The sequence below is a fragment of the Ambystoma mexicanum genome, chromosome 7p, assembly GCF_040938575.1.
Source record: "Ambystoma mexicanum isolate Mex_15411 chromosome 7p, UKY_AmexF1_1, whole genome shotgun sequence".
In the NCBI taxonomy this organism is placed as follows: Eukaryota; Metazoa; Chordata; class Amphibia; order Caudata; family Ambystomatidae; genus Ambystoma; species Ambystoma mexicanum.
The window spans coordinates 97,894,904-97,910,137 of NC_090939.1; the positions used below are offsets into that span (position 1 = coordinate 97,894,904).

At 47.5% G+C, this 15,234-nt stretch overlaps 1 protein-coding gene across 9 annotated transcripts in view; it reads right to left on the bottom strand.

Moving 5' to 3' along the window:
- Positions 1-15,234, bottom strand: part of SPICE1 (spindle and centriole associated protein 1) — a 1,365,450-nt gene that overhangs the window by 533,850 nt on the left and 816,366 nt on the right. The gene's annotated exons all lie outside the window — the stretch shown is intronic.

Below are 15,234 nucleotides of genomic sequence, written 5' to 3' on the forward strand. Positions count from 1 at the left end.
CTCGAGAGCTAAAACACGAGGACTCCCAACACTTGAACGTGCGGTAAAAATCTGAGGATGGCTGCCAGGGGAGGGGCTTAGGTAGAGGGCAGTCATTGGCTGGGGGCAGTATGACCCAGATATCAGTGATTGGTTACTACTAAGAAAGACAGATCAGAAACGAAACTGATACTGATTTTTTCTTTACCGAGGATTCCCGGCCTGACGACGGGGAATATTCATGAGCATGTGAATCCATGCCAGACCCCATGCTGGAGAATGTGATTTTAATTGTTTTCATGAACCGAGTGCAGTACTGCTTTACCAAAGCTACCATCCTGGCCCGAGGGAAGATTCCAGTCAGTAATGCTTTGTGATCGTGTGGATAGTAGACCACATTGCCGCTTCGAATATTTTTTATTGGTACACGTCTTTGCAGGGCTGTAGAGGTAGGCATGCTCCTGGTGGACTGGGCCCTTAAACCTTCCAGAGGATCCTTCCCTGCCAGCCTGTAACATTCTGAAATGTCTAGAATTAGCCATCTGGATAAGGTCTGCTTAGAGACAACCTGACGCAGTTTGTGGCCCGTATGGTCAATGAAAAGCTGATCATCAATACAGAGTTTTCACAGTCTAGATATATAAAAGCTTAAAGCTCTACGAAGGTCCAACATATGTAACCTCTCCTCCTGCTTGCTAGGATGAGGGGGGGATGGAAAGAAGGCAATGTCCTATGTGGAAATTAGAAATGATTTGGGGTACAAATGAAGGTTCAACCCTTAGAACAACCCTATCCTTGTGGAAGATAGTAAAGGGTGGCTTGGACGAAAGTGCCTGCAACCCGCTTAATCTGCGGGCTAATGTGAGGGCTACCAATAAAATTGTCTTAAAGGTTAACAACCTCAAGGGATATGAATGTAAAGGTTCAAAAGGTGCATACATTAGACATTTTAGAATCAAATTATGATCTCAAATTGGAACCTGGAATGGAGATGCGCAGGGGGAACACGGTGAGCCCCTTTTGGAATTGTGTCACCAGTGAATGGAATTTTGAACTATGAACATTCCTCTGACGAGCGCTTAAAGATGGACAGCACCACCAAATAGCCTTTAATAGTACCAATCTGGAGCCCCAGATTGGCTAATGATAGCAGAAAGGATAAAACCTCCAGTGTTTTACATAGAAAATTATCTAAATTATTTTCTCTGCACCAGTTGCAGAATTTATTCCACCAGCAACACTACAAAGACTTTGTTGCTGGCCTTCTGGCCGAAAGCAAAATCTCTTACGTCATCCGGGAGGTTCCAATCCTTGTACCTCAGACTTTCAGAAACCAAGCATGAAGGTTGAGTGATTTGACCTCTGGATGGGGAGCCCGACCCTCCTCTCGTGAGAGAATGCCCTATCTTTGTGGAAGTCGTATTGGAGGACAGATGGACATGTCCAGAAGGTCTGGCGGACATGTCCAGAAGGTCTGGGGACCACGTCCTCTTGGCCCAATCCGGGGCAATTAGGAACATGCGTTTCTCAAACTTTCTCAACCTCCTGACCATGTGAGGAATGACGGGGACTGGAGGAAAACGCATACAGGAGTGGAAACTCCCAGTCCACCACAAACATGTCTCCTAGAGCTCCTGTTGGGGAGATTCCCATGAGCAATACAGTTTGCACTTCTGGTTGACACCGGTCGTGAACAGATCCACTTCAGGGGTTCCCCAAAGAGTGAAGATCTCTTGAAGGACTTCCTGAGCTAGTTCCCACTCAGAGACTGCTCTGCCTGCTCAGAGCGTCCGCCATATTCTCCTCTCCAGGCAGGTGAACTGCGGATATGGAGATTCCTTATTGTATTGCCCAGTACCACAGCTGCATTGCTTCTCTGCACAGTGGTAGTGACCCTACATCACCTCGCTTGTTGAGGTAGTACACGGCCACTGTGTTGTCCGTCATTATCAGGGCATTGTTTCCCCGTACAGAGGACAGAAAGGCCTTCAGCGCTAGTCTGATTGCCCTCAGCTTCAAAAGATTGACATGTAGTTTGGACTACGATGAAGACAAACGACCGCTGACTGTCAGATCATTGGTGTGGGCACCCCATCCAGTGAGTGAGGCGCTCGTCACTACTGTTAGGATATGATATGATAGTTTATTTATATAGCACCTACACAATGTGTTTCAAAGCGCTCATCTCCGGCCATGGTTGTCAAAAAGGTTCTCTCTTCAGAATGTTGTCGTTGCAGGCCGACCACAGAAGATCATGTGCTACCCTGCTGGGAACCTGAAGTAGGTGTGACATCTTTCCTGAGACCATTGAGTTGTTAGAACGGATCTCATTCTCAGGCGGGTCTCTGGCAGAGAAATGCAGAATGCCATAAGGTCGAGCAACCTAAAAAAATACAAACATTTTTTTTTTTTTTTTTTTTTTTTTTTTAAATTGACAGCTGGGAGACACTGGCCACTTTGAAATTTAGTGACCATCTGAAGAATGTCTTGTGGCCTCACCTCGGGTGGGGAGCTCTTCCAAGGATGTATCCAGAACAGCTCCCATGAATTGCAGTTTGAGAAGGTGTCCTATGGGACTGTTTGAAATTGAGGGAGAAGCCCAGTTTGTGAAGGGATTGGCAGGTGACGTTGAGATGATCCAGGACTTTTTCAGGAGAATGCGCTCTGATCAGCCAATCGTCCAGGGATAGACGTGAATCCCCCCCCTCTCCCGAGACTCGCTGCCACTAACGCCATCAGTTTGGTGAAAACTATTGTGCAGAGGTCAGCCCGAATGGTAGAACTCGAAACTGACAACGAGAACCACCAACTGCAAACATCAGGTATCTTCTGTGCTTCAGATGGATTGGCACATGTAAATAAGCATCCTGAAAGTCCAATGACACCATCCAATCCTGGAGTTGGAGGGCCAGAAGGATCTGAGAAAGTGACCATCTTGAACCTGTCCTTCCTGAGGAACTTGTTCAAGAATCTCAAGTCTAAGATGGGTCTCAGTCCACCGTCCTTCTTGGGCATTAGAAAACATCTGCTACAGGCACTGGTTCTATAGCGCCTTTCTCTAGCAGGGTTAAAATCTCTTGCACAAGGAGCAGATCAGGAATCCTCAAAGAGTGGGTACCCGGTGGATTTTGAGGTCTCTATATACAAGGAAGGCATTATCTGTGGGCTACAGTTTCCAAAACCCAAGCACCCGAAGAAATGTCTCGCCATTCTTCTAGATTCCGAGACAGTCTGCCTCCTACTGGTAAATAGTGACTCAAGACCTCCGAGGTTTTGAGGCAGCTGATGCAGTAGCAGATGGTAAAGATGCCCCTGCTTGAGCTGGCTTTGCACCCCTTCCTCGTCCACAACGAGGAAAACTTCTTTGGCCCCTTTGTTTGGCCATTCCTCTCGCCCTTCCAACTGAGTTGTGTTAACAAAAGGATCTACCCCTACAAAGTTGTCCACTAGGTCAAAAAGGCTGAGGTTGAGTAAAAGGTGAAACCCTCTTTGTCCCCTTCTAGCTCCCTCCAGGCGTCCACCAACAAGAGATCAGCCATTCTTCCCTTAAGATGTCCCGACGGACCCCCCTGATGCAGGGGTTGTCCCCTGCTATCCTTGATGGGGTCCCAGGGCAAATTGAAATCCCCGTTAGTATTAATGATGATTTCTCTAAGCTTTCCAAGTGATGTAACGCAGAAAGTATGTATTCCTCTTGGCCGGTGTTTGATGTGTATAGCGTGGCTATCGTTGCGGTCTCCCTCTTCCCTTCCAATGTGGCTGCTAGAAATCTACCCTGGTCGTCTGCGTCCTTCCCCCGTTATCTTTAGTTCTAAGCAGTCTTTGTGCCAGGAGGACCCCTGCTTTTTTTACCGATTGTGTGGCCTGCAGCATTCTAGAGTAGCCCCATATCTTTATTCTATTCCTGTCCTTCGTCTGGATAGGAGTTTCTTGCAGGCCAACAATGACCGGCCATTCCCGCCTAACGTATCTCTCCACTTTTTTCCTTCTCACTACAGAGTTCAGGCCATTAACATTCAGTGAGATGATCTTAAACGCTCCCGTTTGTGCCATGCTACTTAAGACTGGAGTAATAGTCTCTCAGCGCTCGGGGGCGCACCCCTCTTGCCCCCTCCTTCCCCAACCCCCTGCTACCCCACCTCACTTTAACAAAGAGAACGAATCCTCAAACCCTTGCCCTCCCTCCCCCTCCCCTGGTGGGCTGGACCAACTGGCCTCTAGCCACCCTCGACTCGTCATCTCGAGAGTTGGTCCACCAGCCACCCACCGGTAAACCCCTGCGGGATAACCCAATCCCATTCCAAGATTTGCTCCCCCCTTCCCAACAAGCCCCCACGTAGGGGAAGTGCGCCCGAGGTGTTCTCCCTCTGCTTCTGTTTCACCCTCCCCAGGCATGCTGTTCCACCCTGTCCAGGTATAGATCTGTTAGTGGTAATCTTCCTCTGCCACCTGACCCCTCTGGAGGACTTGGTCAACTGCCGGAGAGACCTGGGCGCTCCCCCTTCAGGCTTTTCTGGGACGGACCGTTGACCATTCCCACGGTTTTCTTGACGCTCTGAGTTGGTCAGCGCAGGTGGCGGTGGCTCGTCCATGTCCAGATCCAATAGCGCCAAGCCCTGTTTGCAGGTCATGACCCTCTGATGCTTCCCCTGCCACTCGAAGGTCAGGGCACAGGGATGAGACCATCTGTAACGTATTCCCCTGTCCCGTAGGTGGGCCAGGAACGGCCTCATTCTCCTCCTCTTTATGAGGGTTGCTTGTGCCAAATCCTGGTACAGGGCTATATCAGACCCATTGTAAGTAATCGTCTTTACTTCCTGGCCTTTCCTAGTGTCCGCTCCTTCATCGCGCAGGAGTGCAACGCTACCAGTACATCTCTTGGTCTCAAGCCCAGCTCTTTTCTCCTGGGGCCTACTCTATGGATCCTGTCGAAAGTTATTTTGTTTGGGGCTTCGGTCTCCAGGAGCTCTGCAAAGATGTCCTTGACTACCTGTTTTAAATCTTGGTCCGGGGTTACCTTCAGCAAGCCTTTAATGCGTATGTTGGAACGCCTTGACCTGTTTTCCAGGTCCTCTGCCTGGAGTTCCAAGTTATGAGTAGCCGCCGCTAGGGTTTCCAGTAGTGCTTCCGCCTTTCTCGCGTCCTCGGCAAGGTCCTGGATAGCTCTTTCGTTGGCATCTACCCGCTGTTCCACTTTGCCAATGTCTATTGATTTCCTGCAAACCTCCTACCAGATCTTCCCGTAGTGCATCCATTTGTTTCTGGCCCGCCGCTGTAATCTGGTCGACTATTTCTGTGAGGACAAGCTTCAACAAGGACTGCGTGACTGGTGTGTTAAGCTCCTCTCTGGCCCCTGACGGCCGCTCCTCATTTTCGCGTTCTACAAGCTGCTGGGTTGGAGTACCTCCCGTATCTTTGGCCCATATTTTCACAAGATCTCCCTCCCGACTCTTCTTCGTGTTCTTGGGAGCTGGGCCAATGTCCTTGTTCCTGTTCTTTGACATTTTTGTTTTAGATCGTAGCACCCTCCGTGTACACTACCACTATTACAATTGATGGATGTTTGAGGAGCCCCCCCACTTATTATGCTCTCTGATCCTCTCAGACCCCAAGTCGGAGTTGGTCTCCTCAAAGATTTCCTCCATGCTTAGAGGTGGTGTGGTGTCAAGTCTGCACTGGGGGAAGGGGTTCTCCCTTCAATCGGTACCCAGTCCACTAGTTTGTCCTTGCTGGCGACTGCCTACCAGTCCACCGCCCTGGGCCCACTGCGCCTCCAAGGGTTGACTCTAGATGTCCCGAGATGGGCCCCCACCCTGCTCCTCCACCACCACGGGTGAAGGGGGAGGGGGGGATGTCTTTTACTTCCCCAGAGCGCCCCAGCAGGGCCCGGGCCCCTGCGGGACCACAGATCACGCGCTTTTCAGGGTTTGGGGCTGAGTGCCCACAGGGACGCCGCTCGTACCTTCCGGATGCACCAGGGATGGACAGCTACTCCGGTGGGTACCTGCACCGGCTTCTCAGCATTGAAACCACTGGAGGGATGGACCGCCGGGTCCTCCGAGTGCCCGTCCAAGACAGACTTTCTCCTCCACAGCTCGGGGATCCCGCTCTTCTCGCTCCTCCGAGGGTACAGCCACTCCAATCACCCCTCCAGCAGCCGTGCTTATGTCTGCACGGTCTGGACCCCCAGCGCACCACTCCAGGCTGTTCTTCACTTGGTGCAGCTCTGCTGGCCTGCGCGGATGGGCCCAGTCCAGAGGTCAGCCCGCCGCCCAACCGTAGATGGCGAGTCGCCCTGAATAACGCAGGGTCCACTCAGTCTGGCCAGCCAGCGGGAGCTCCTCTCCCTAAGGCCAGACGAAGCTCCTCCCCTTGGACCGAGGGTGCTGTCCTGCTACCCAGGCAGCACTGAGCACCCATCACGCCCAGCAGACCTCTCCAGCCGTGGCCGCTCTCCCCCACGGAACCGCTGCAGGCATCGGGCACTCGATGGGGTTGGTGCACTCGCCTTTCCTCTGCCGCCGCCGACGAGCTCTGCCTCGCGGTTGCCTGCAGCAACACCCTCTCCGGAGACCACGGATCCATTCCGCCAAAGGCTCCGCTGTCGTAGGACCTCACACCTGGATTTACCACCACAAGCTTTTTCTCGCCTGGGGAGGGCTAGTGACCACAATCAGCTCAGCTGAGGCCCGCAGGTCAGGAGAGCAACGGACACAGTGTTCAGGAACCGACGGCCATCTTGGAATCAGGGGGGCCCGTCCTTTGAGGGACTTGATAACGCCTTTGACTTCCTCACTTGTGATAGGCGTGTCGAGGTTTGCTTGGGCCGCATCCTTCAGGTGGGGTAGAGCCGCCTTTTGTAGATATTCCCTTGGTTTATCTTTTTATATGCTTCTTTTACACTCTTGTTTGAGTATCCCCTTTGGTAAAACAGTAATGATCAAGGAAGAAATTAACTGCAGAACCAAATTCGTCATCTATTGTATCATTTGTAAATGTAAGAAACTATATATTGGAAGCACAAAGAGAATTGAGAGTCAGGATTAGAGACCACTTCGAGAAAATTGGAAGCCAGGACCCAAAGTTCCCAATAGCCTACCATTGGCAATCCGAACATCAAATGGATAACAAATCCTCTATCAAATTTATAAGACTACAAAGAGTAAACATTGGAAGAAGAGGCGGCGACAGAGTTAAGAGGCTGAGATAAGCAGAGGCAACTATACACTACAGTTAATGTCTTAAATTTGGATAATGAAATGGCATCCTTCCTATGAACCTGCAACTACATGAGAAGAAGATGATGAACACAGTAATGGATTGAAACAGTATCACTAGAGCAACAACCACAAGATCTTACATAAGGATATATATTATCAGTTTCAATCAGCTACTTAATAGGCCTGAAAATAGAATAGTAAGGGAAGAAACATGTGTGCAGACAAATAATGTAATGTGAAAAAAATTGAAATATTGTAAAAGAGTAAAACGTCATCACAAACTCAATGCAGAAGAGCCAAGTAACTCATTCCTTTAACACCAGGTAACTTATTCAAACACTATGATGTTCCAAGACATCGGGACGTAAACTCGATGGAAGAAAGTTCATGGAGATACGTAATTGACATATCTGGCTTGCCTTTATATTTGTATGCATTCTATGCAGTGATCAAAACAATACAAGTCTAAAGTTAAATAGTCAAATCAAATACATTAGAACAAGACAAGGCAACATATTTAAACATTACGATTTGTCTTGACATTATGTTGAAGAAAGTTAAAAAGATCACGGAGAAACGCACATAATACATATTGCGCCAATGTATATATAAAATAGTCAGACACACATGCTTTTAATGCAAACATTAACCTCAGCAAAGTATTAAATGTGGCTTATTCAGATACACTCAGGACCTTCCAAGATGGTGGTCCTGTTTCACATAGCAGAATGTGCTGAATGCGAATCGTCTGTCTGGTTACCGGGACGACTAGTGACAACACTAGCCGGTCACCTTGACGATGGATAAACACATAGGCAAAATGGCAATGGCTTTCCACAAGAGAACAGCCGATGCGCAGGATTGTGCGAGCACAGAAGGTAAGATGCTCCGTCCGCATCAATTTAACTATAAAGAGAGAGTAGGAATGAAGTCATGCTGGCGATTGTATTGCATGAGTTTTGAACAGGAACCGTGGAAGCGGGTAAACGAAACAGGAGCAATGCCCTTTGAGACTATAACAAGTTATTAGTTTTCGTTTCATTTATGGAAAGCGTTAGTAAACGCTATGCAAGACGCATGTGGAGAAAGAAGCTGCATGCCATGATATATGTTTTAAAAGGTTACAATAACCTACTGAGGGAATAGTTCTAATTGTACAAATCGTCTTGTACGAGTACAAAGAGATGTTGACTAGTGTTTATGAGGGACTGCATGTGCACATAGATAGCATTGAAATAGAAGAATGTTTGGGCACAATGGTAAACGCATTTCTAAGCCAGGTACCTCTATGTTTTTCTTCCAACAACATAGGGATCTGACCCATGAGTTTCGAACAGTTCATGAATAATTTGCATTGACGAAATAATCTTTTCCCTCTATCCAACCTCAAAAATCCTCCCCTATACCTATGCGTAATCTGTGTCAGGTTTCCTTCCCTTATTCAAGTTTCCTTCTCATTATTTCTCTTTGTTTATCCTTTTCAGATTAGCTTTGTGTGGGTGGGAAGTTTTCTATTATAGTTGGTTAGGCCTTAACTTGCTGATTCAGAATCCTGGTTCTGACCCAAGGCAAAATGGAGCCTCCCAGTGACAGCTCTGATTGGTTAGAAGACAATGCAGAACAACAATGAACATTCTAAACTGTCACTCTGTGCCTTTCATCATCAAAACCCTATCTGAGAGGACGTGTTTAGTGGCTGCTCCTGCTTTAGTCTTAGGCCTGGTGGATTTTATCCTTCAGGCGTCAGCAGTTGAGCGGCTACTTTCTTGGGGGTTACAGGAGAAGCTATCAGTTGGCAGGAATTCATTTTTGAATACAGGAAAAGCAGAAGATCCTTTTGAATTCGCTCAGGAGATAAGTGACTTTATTTGTACTGTTACTCTGTTCATCATAATGACATTCTCCTTGAAAATTCGTGAAAAGTTGTGTTTGTACTAGAACTTTTGAACTCCCGGAGTGCGCGTGTGTTTTCCAACGCGGTGTTCCTTAGCGCGAGAATCTGTTTGTCGCGTGCGAATTCAAGTGAGCGTGTGTTTTCTAGCGCGGGTGTTCCGAGCGCGAGAAGCAGTTTGTCGCGTGCGATTTTAAATGCGCGTGGGTTTCAGAGCGCGGGTGCACCTTAGCGCGAGAAGCTATACGTCGCGTGTGAACTAAAGAGCGCGTGTGATTTCTAGCGCGGGTGTTCTTAGCGCGAGAAGCTATACGTCGCGTGTGAACTAAAGAGCGCGTGCGATTTCTAGCGCGGGTGTTCTTAGCGCGAGAAGCTATACGTCGCGTGTGAACTAAAGAGCGCGTGTGATTTCTAGCGCGGGTGTTCTTAGCGCGAGAAGCTATACGTCGCGTGTGAACTAAAGAGCGCGTGTGATTTCTAGCGCGGGTGTTCTTGGCGCGAGAAGCTATACGTCGCGTGTGGAATAAAGAACGCGTGTGTTTTCCAGCACGAGTGTTCCTTCGCGTGAGAATCAATTCGACACGTTTGAACTCAAGAGCGCGGGTGTTTTGATTTCGCGTGTTCCGCGCGAGAACATTGTTGCGCGTGTGGATTTTTGCGCGTGTGGATTCTTTTGATCGCGTGTATTCGTGCATAAGTGAACTCTTTGCGCGTGTTCTTCAACCAGGAAGATTTCTAAGTGAAGTTCATCGTTCATCTGAATGGAGATACCCTGCGTGTGCGTTTAACACATGTTTTTTCTTCAAGGATTCTAAAACTCAATATAATTATAAATAGTTTGAAAGAAAAAGAAAGAATATTTTTAAGAACAATCTAACTGGACCTCCAGGGCATTTTGGAAAAAAGACAATGAACTAAGATTTCCAGTTTTGCCTAAAGTAAGAAGTAGCTGTGAATTTCAAGTGTCTCAAGTAAGAGAGATTTTCAGCTTCTTATCAGCTTCTCTAAGAAATTTCAAGAGAAGAGCCAGGTATGATTTTTTCATTATTAGTTAAGGATTAATGTCTTACCATTCATAAGGTTAAGTAAGTAAATTAAGGAATTGTATCTGCTATTCTTATATCCTCTGCAGGTTCAGCTCTGGTTAGCCTTGACGCAGTCTGCCTGGTGTTGTTTTGTTATCCACTTCCCCCTTTCCCTTTGGGGTGTAGTTTACAGAGCTGAATTGAAATCTAGTTCTGGGAATTACATCTCAGGGGGATTGTCGGGGGTTCAGCAGCTTCCGCGGACACAGGACCTCTCAGCCTGACAATCTGTCCATTTCAAAAATACCCTATGAAAAAATGAATGCTTGCTTAATTGCTTTGTTTTACTTATACCATTTGTTTGTGTTTATTTTCGTTGCAATTCATATTGTATTTGCAATCGTATATTCATTCAAAATGTGTGACTATGTGCAAATAACATTGTCGATATTTAGTAAATGCCCATTTTTGAGAAAGGCACATTGCCGAAATGCGTTAATGAGGGGCATCTTGCTTTGATGAACGGCATTTTTATCAATGCTAATTAAAGATTGGTGAAACTAACTGGCACAGACCTCGAGGAATTCTTTATTTAGTCCACATTTTTGGCAGTGTTTGGCTTTACGCCGCAAAACCCCGTGGAGGCACGACAACTAAGTGCTTATACATACTAGACACACGTAGGCAAACTAAGCCTTTTGAAGAGTAAAATTGCAAGACGGAATAGGGACACGCCGATCAGACCAACTGCAACTTAAAACCACCTGAGACACAATAACTAATCAAAAAATGGAGCACTGGCCCTGACGATGGACATCATTGTCCGAAATACATTGGCCCTGGCCCCAAAATGCATCTGCTACCTACTGATGAATATTCAACCATTTAAGATAAATAGAAAATAAAAGCACATTGAAGATTCTGATACTTTAAATTATCAAGAATATTACACACCACTACATGGTATTTGGGAGTGCAGCTCACACCGATGGCTTTGTACCCAAGGTCTTGTTTTTATGTTTGAATCCCTGAATGTCGTCACTTCTCCCTTGGGGGGAAACCCCTCTCCATGAAGCCAGGGAGGTGAGGCTGCTACCCGATAGTCCCCCCACACGCAAGAAGTGCTACAGAGTGGATGGACCTCATAGGGAGGGAAACCCCTATGGGATTAGTGACAATCTAGGGAGAACATGGTAGCCCACCTAACCAGTCTTCTTCTCTAAACCCCTACAATACCATCCCCCTAAAATACCATCCCTAGTGCTCCTATCGGTTTTCTTAATAGGAAGCTAGGGAGCACTGGGACAAGGACAAATCCAACTGACTCACTAGGAGTCAAGTTTGGAATTGAGATGAGGAAGAGGTGCGAAGCATAAAGACCCCCTCTGTGACTCGTACTGAGCAGTCTAGTCTTTGTGGATTTCCTACTGAGAAGAGTGAAATAGAAGAGGGAAATTCCAGTTCAGCGAGATGCTCCCTGGAGGAATTGAGAGCGGTGGACCCAGCAGGAAGGTGCTGAGCGAAGCAACCATAGTTGGGATGCTTACCAGTCAGCAGAGATGCTCCAGAGAGCTTCACCATGGTAGGGCCAGGACTGGAAGCTGGAAACTGAAGCGCCAGGTGATCGAGAGAGCTGGAGGGTGTGGTTTCCATGGAATTCGATGCCGGAAAGCAGAAAACCGCTTCACCAGAAAACGCAGGAGGCGGCTTCCGAACGGGACAGAGGGACCCAGAAGCAGCCAACAGAGACCAGTGAGCAGCCAGAGAAGGGTCGGGAAACCAGGTGGTTTGCTGGGAACCCCGAGTGACTATACTGCAGTGGGATATGGGTCGGACACCTGAGCGACTATACTGCAGTGGGACATGGGTCAGACACCCGCATCCAATAAGGAGCATCCTCCAGAGCCATCTTCTTCGTGGCAGTCCCTGGGAGTTTGGAAGACCAGGGCTGGCAATATCCAGAGAACAAGAAGCTGAAGGGGTCTGGGGCCCAATAGAGAGAAACCAATGCTACAGGGGTCTAGGACCCAACAACAATACCTGGCAGGATAGTGAACCAGGTACAAACTGTTAAGAATCAGGAAATGACCAGGGGAAGCGAGATATACCCGCAGGTGTTTGTGTACATTGCAAAAAGAAATCGAGAGGTGGGTCCTTCTCTTGACACAGTGAAGATACGAGACCCTTTTGTTCTATCTGCATCATTGGGAGTATTGTGGAAATATCCTGGGGAAGGAAGAGATACCTCCTGGTGTTTGTGGCATCAAGCGGAGGGGATCCTTCTCTGGACATTGTGAAAATATGAAACTCTGTTCTATGTGCCTTAATGAACCTGCAATTCAAGGAACCCTTTTTGAGACTTTTGATGTGTATCCCTGTTAGGGAGAATTCTCTCTTTAGGCTGAATTTCCTAACCTAGTGAGTCCCCCAGCAGCTTTGCTGGATTTCTGGAGTTTGTTTTTTCCTCCTGCCAAGAGTGAGACTCTTTTTCTCGGACTCTTGGACATGATTTATGGTATTCCTTTGACTGGTAGTGTGTTTTATGGGCTATGGGGTCCTTTACTCCATAGGGTCTCATGTGTTTTTCCTATGTGTGTTACACAGCACCTTCCGTGCAGTAACACAGGGGTGTCATAGTGACACCCCACCATAGACTCCATACCCTGGGACTGACTACTGTCTCCCAGGGCATGTAAAGTCACCATTGGCTTTACTAGTCCCAAATTATGAACAGAAACCAGTACAAACCATCATATTGTGCACGTACTGGTCGGGGCAATTCGATTGCCCCGGGGTCTGTTAGTCGAGGGGGCACGTCTCCGTCCCCCCTGATCGAGTTTTGGCTGGTGGCAGTGGAAACTACTTTATATTCGACCGCAAATATTTTCCTATGGGATTTTCCCATTGTTCGAGGCTACCAACTTTAATTATTTAATTCTCATAGCCTCGAACATACCGCTGGTTTATTTAATTATAATTAATTCACCGGTTGGTATTTTTTGCCAAGACTCGATTCTAAAATGGCATTTGTGTTCTCTTCTGTGACTCCAACCCAAGTCGAGCCCTTTGTTCCACTTTTTGGCGGGCTTCTCCACAGAAGCCTCCAAAAGTGGTGCCACTCTGTCTGGGTACTACATGGGGTGTGGGAGGGGGGTTTAGGCACCCTGGACCGAGTTACCTTGGTAACTCAGGTCGCACTCGTGTGATTGGCAGCATGTTTGAGTGACAGCTAGGCTGAGTGAATGGGGGTTTTCTGCATAAAAGCAGGGCTTTGGGGACTGGAACTTCAGAAGTCGCCACAGGACCTGAGAATCCGACGAGGGAGAAGCTGAGCCGACCTACCACGACAACACCACCGGTGGAGCCCTGCAGAACCGACTCACCGCTTCCCGACGACAGAAGATCTCCCGGCTGGAGAGGCTTCTTCCCCTGACTGGTGGGCACAACCAGTTTACCTTTCTTTCTTCGGACCCCAGCCCGGTTTGTGATCGAACTGCCCGTGCCAAGCACCCCGGCAACCGGATAGCCACTCGCCACTGAACCGCGAATCACCGGACCGCTCCTTGTACCTGAGAAACTCTGCGGCTGGTTTCTTCCCTGGCAGTGCAACGGACTCCTGTCTTCCTCCACGACGAGATCCTCTCTTCCCCCGGACGAAGCACCGACTTGCACCCGCTGCCACGAACAACTGCCCCCGCTGGAGCGTTCTCACCACTTTAAGGTACCGTGTCCGCCAGGCCTCCCTTTGTAAAGATTGCTACAAGGTAATAACCCCTTAACCTTCTGGACTGGGCTGGCCGCCTTGACCCTCTAACTGGTCCCTTTCTTTGGTCCAACTCCTTTTTGAACCTTTACAAGACTGTTGTGCACTGCAACCGTGTGACCCTGGACACATTTCGTTTGGATCCTCTGAAAGTGGATCCGTCCTCTTGAACTCTAACTTCACAGTTTTACTTTGCCTTCCTCTCTTGTTATGTTCTGATAAAAGTGTTGGGATCTGTTTCAACTTGTTTTCTGCTCTTCTCTCCCTTTTTAAAACGAACTATTAGAGTGCCAGCTACGTTAAGCGCTCACCGTTGTCTGAAAATAAGTGGGGCTTTACTTAAGACTTGTCTAATTATTCTTTTAAGGGAGTGTATATCTTTTAGTGACCGTGTTTTTGAATTGCTTACTATTAGTGCCTGTGTGTTTTTCTAGATGTGGTTCTAAAATAAATAATTATATTTCGTTTGCACCAAGCCCTGGTCAGTGTTTACTTGTTCTACTGTGTTCTCTTGACCTATTGTGAATACTCTGTATACTGCCTAACTCTTATTGAGGGAAGTCTGACTGCTCAACCACAGCTACCAAGTGAATCTGTGTGGTACAGACTGCTACCAAGTGGGTTTACTGCCAAACACATGTAGTGCTAAAACTTTTGCAGTGTTCCCAGAGGGAACTGCACAGGTTTCTGCCTAACAATCCCTTAAGAGGAACATTTCATTTTGAATCACCCAAGAAGTGAACATTTGGCTATCATCCCGAAAGGAAAAAAAGCATTCTTTTTTTTTTACAACAATATTTTATTGGGTTTTATATTTAGTAAAACATACACAGCAGCACATTAAATTTATCCAACACAATACTGTTGTTATCTGTTATGTTATCGCAGTCTTTGATGAATGTGATGATTGGTTGAATTCTTGCGTCTGTATCTTTGGTGAGTGGAGACAAGTTCTATTCCTGAAAAGCTGTATCTGGGGCTAAATGTTTAATAAAGTGGGGAGCATTGAAGTCATCTGGTGAGTGGAGGTCTCATGGTGAGAGCCAGGAATTTAGCTGCGTAGTCCATGAAAGGGTCCCATGTATTTATGGTTCCATACAGGGAGCCCGCTCTTATTGCAGTGATTTTTTCGGCGATTGCTATGTCCCAGCATTTAGAACACCATAGGGCTGTGGAAGGGCCGCTTTTGTGTTTCCACAGTCGGGCCATCGCAATTTTTGATGCGAGGAGAAGATGTGTGCATAGACGGGGGATATGGCCGGAGACCGGGAATGCGCCGTTTCCTGTTTCGCCCAGTAGGACAATTCCTGGGTCCCAAGGTATTGTGAGACCGGAGATGTCTTTGATATGTTTTAA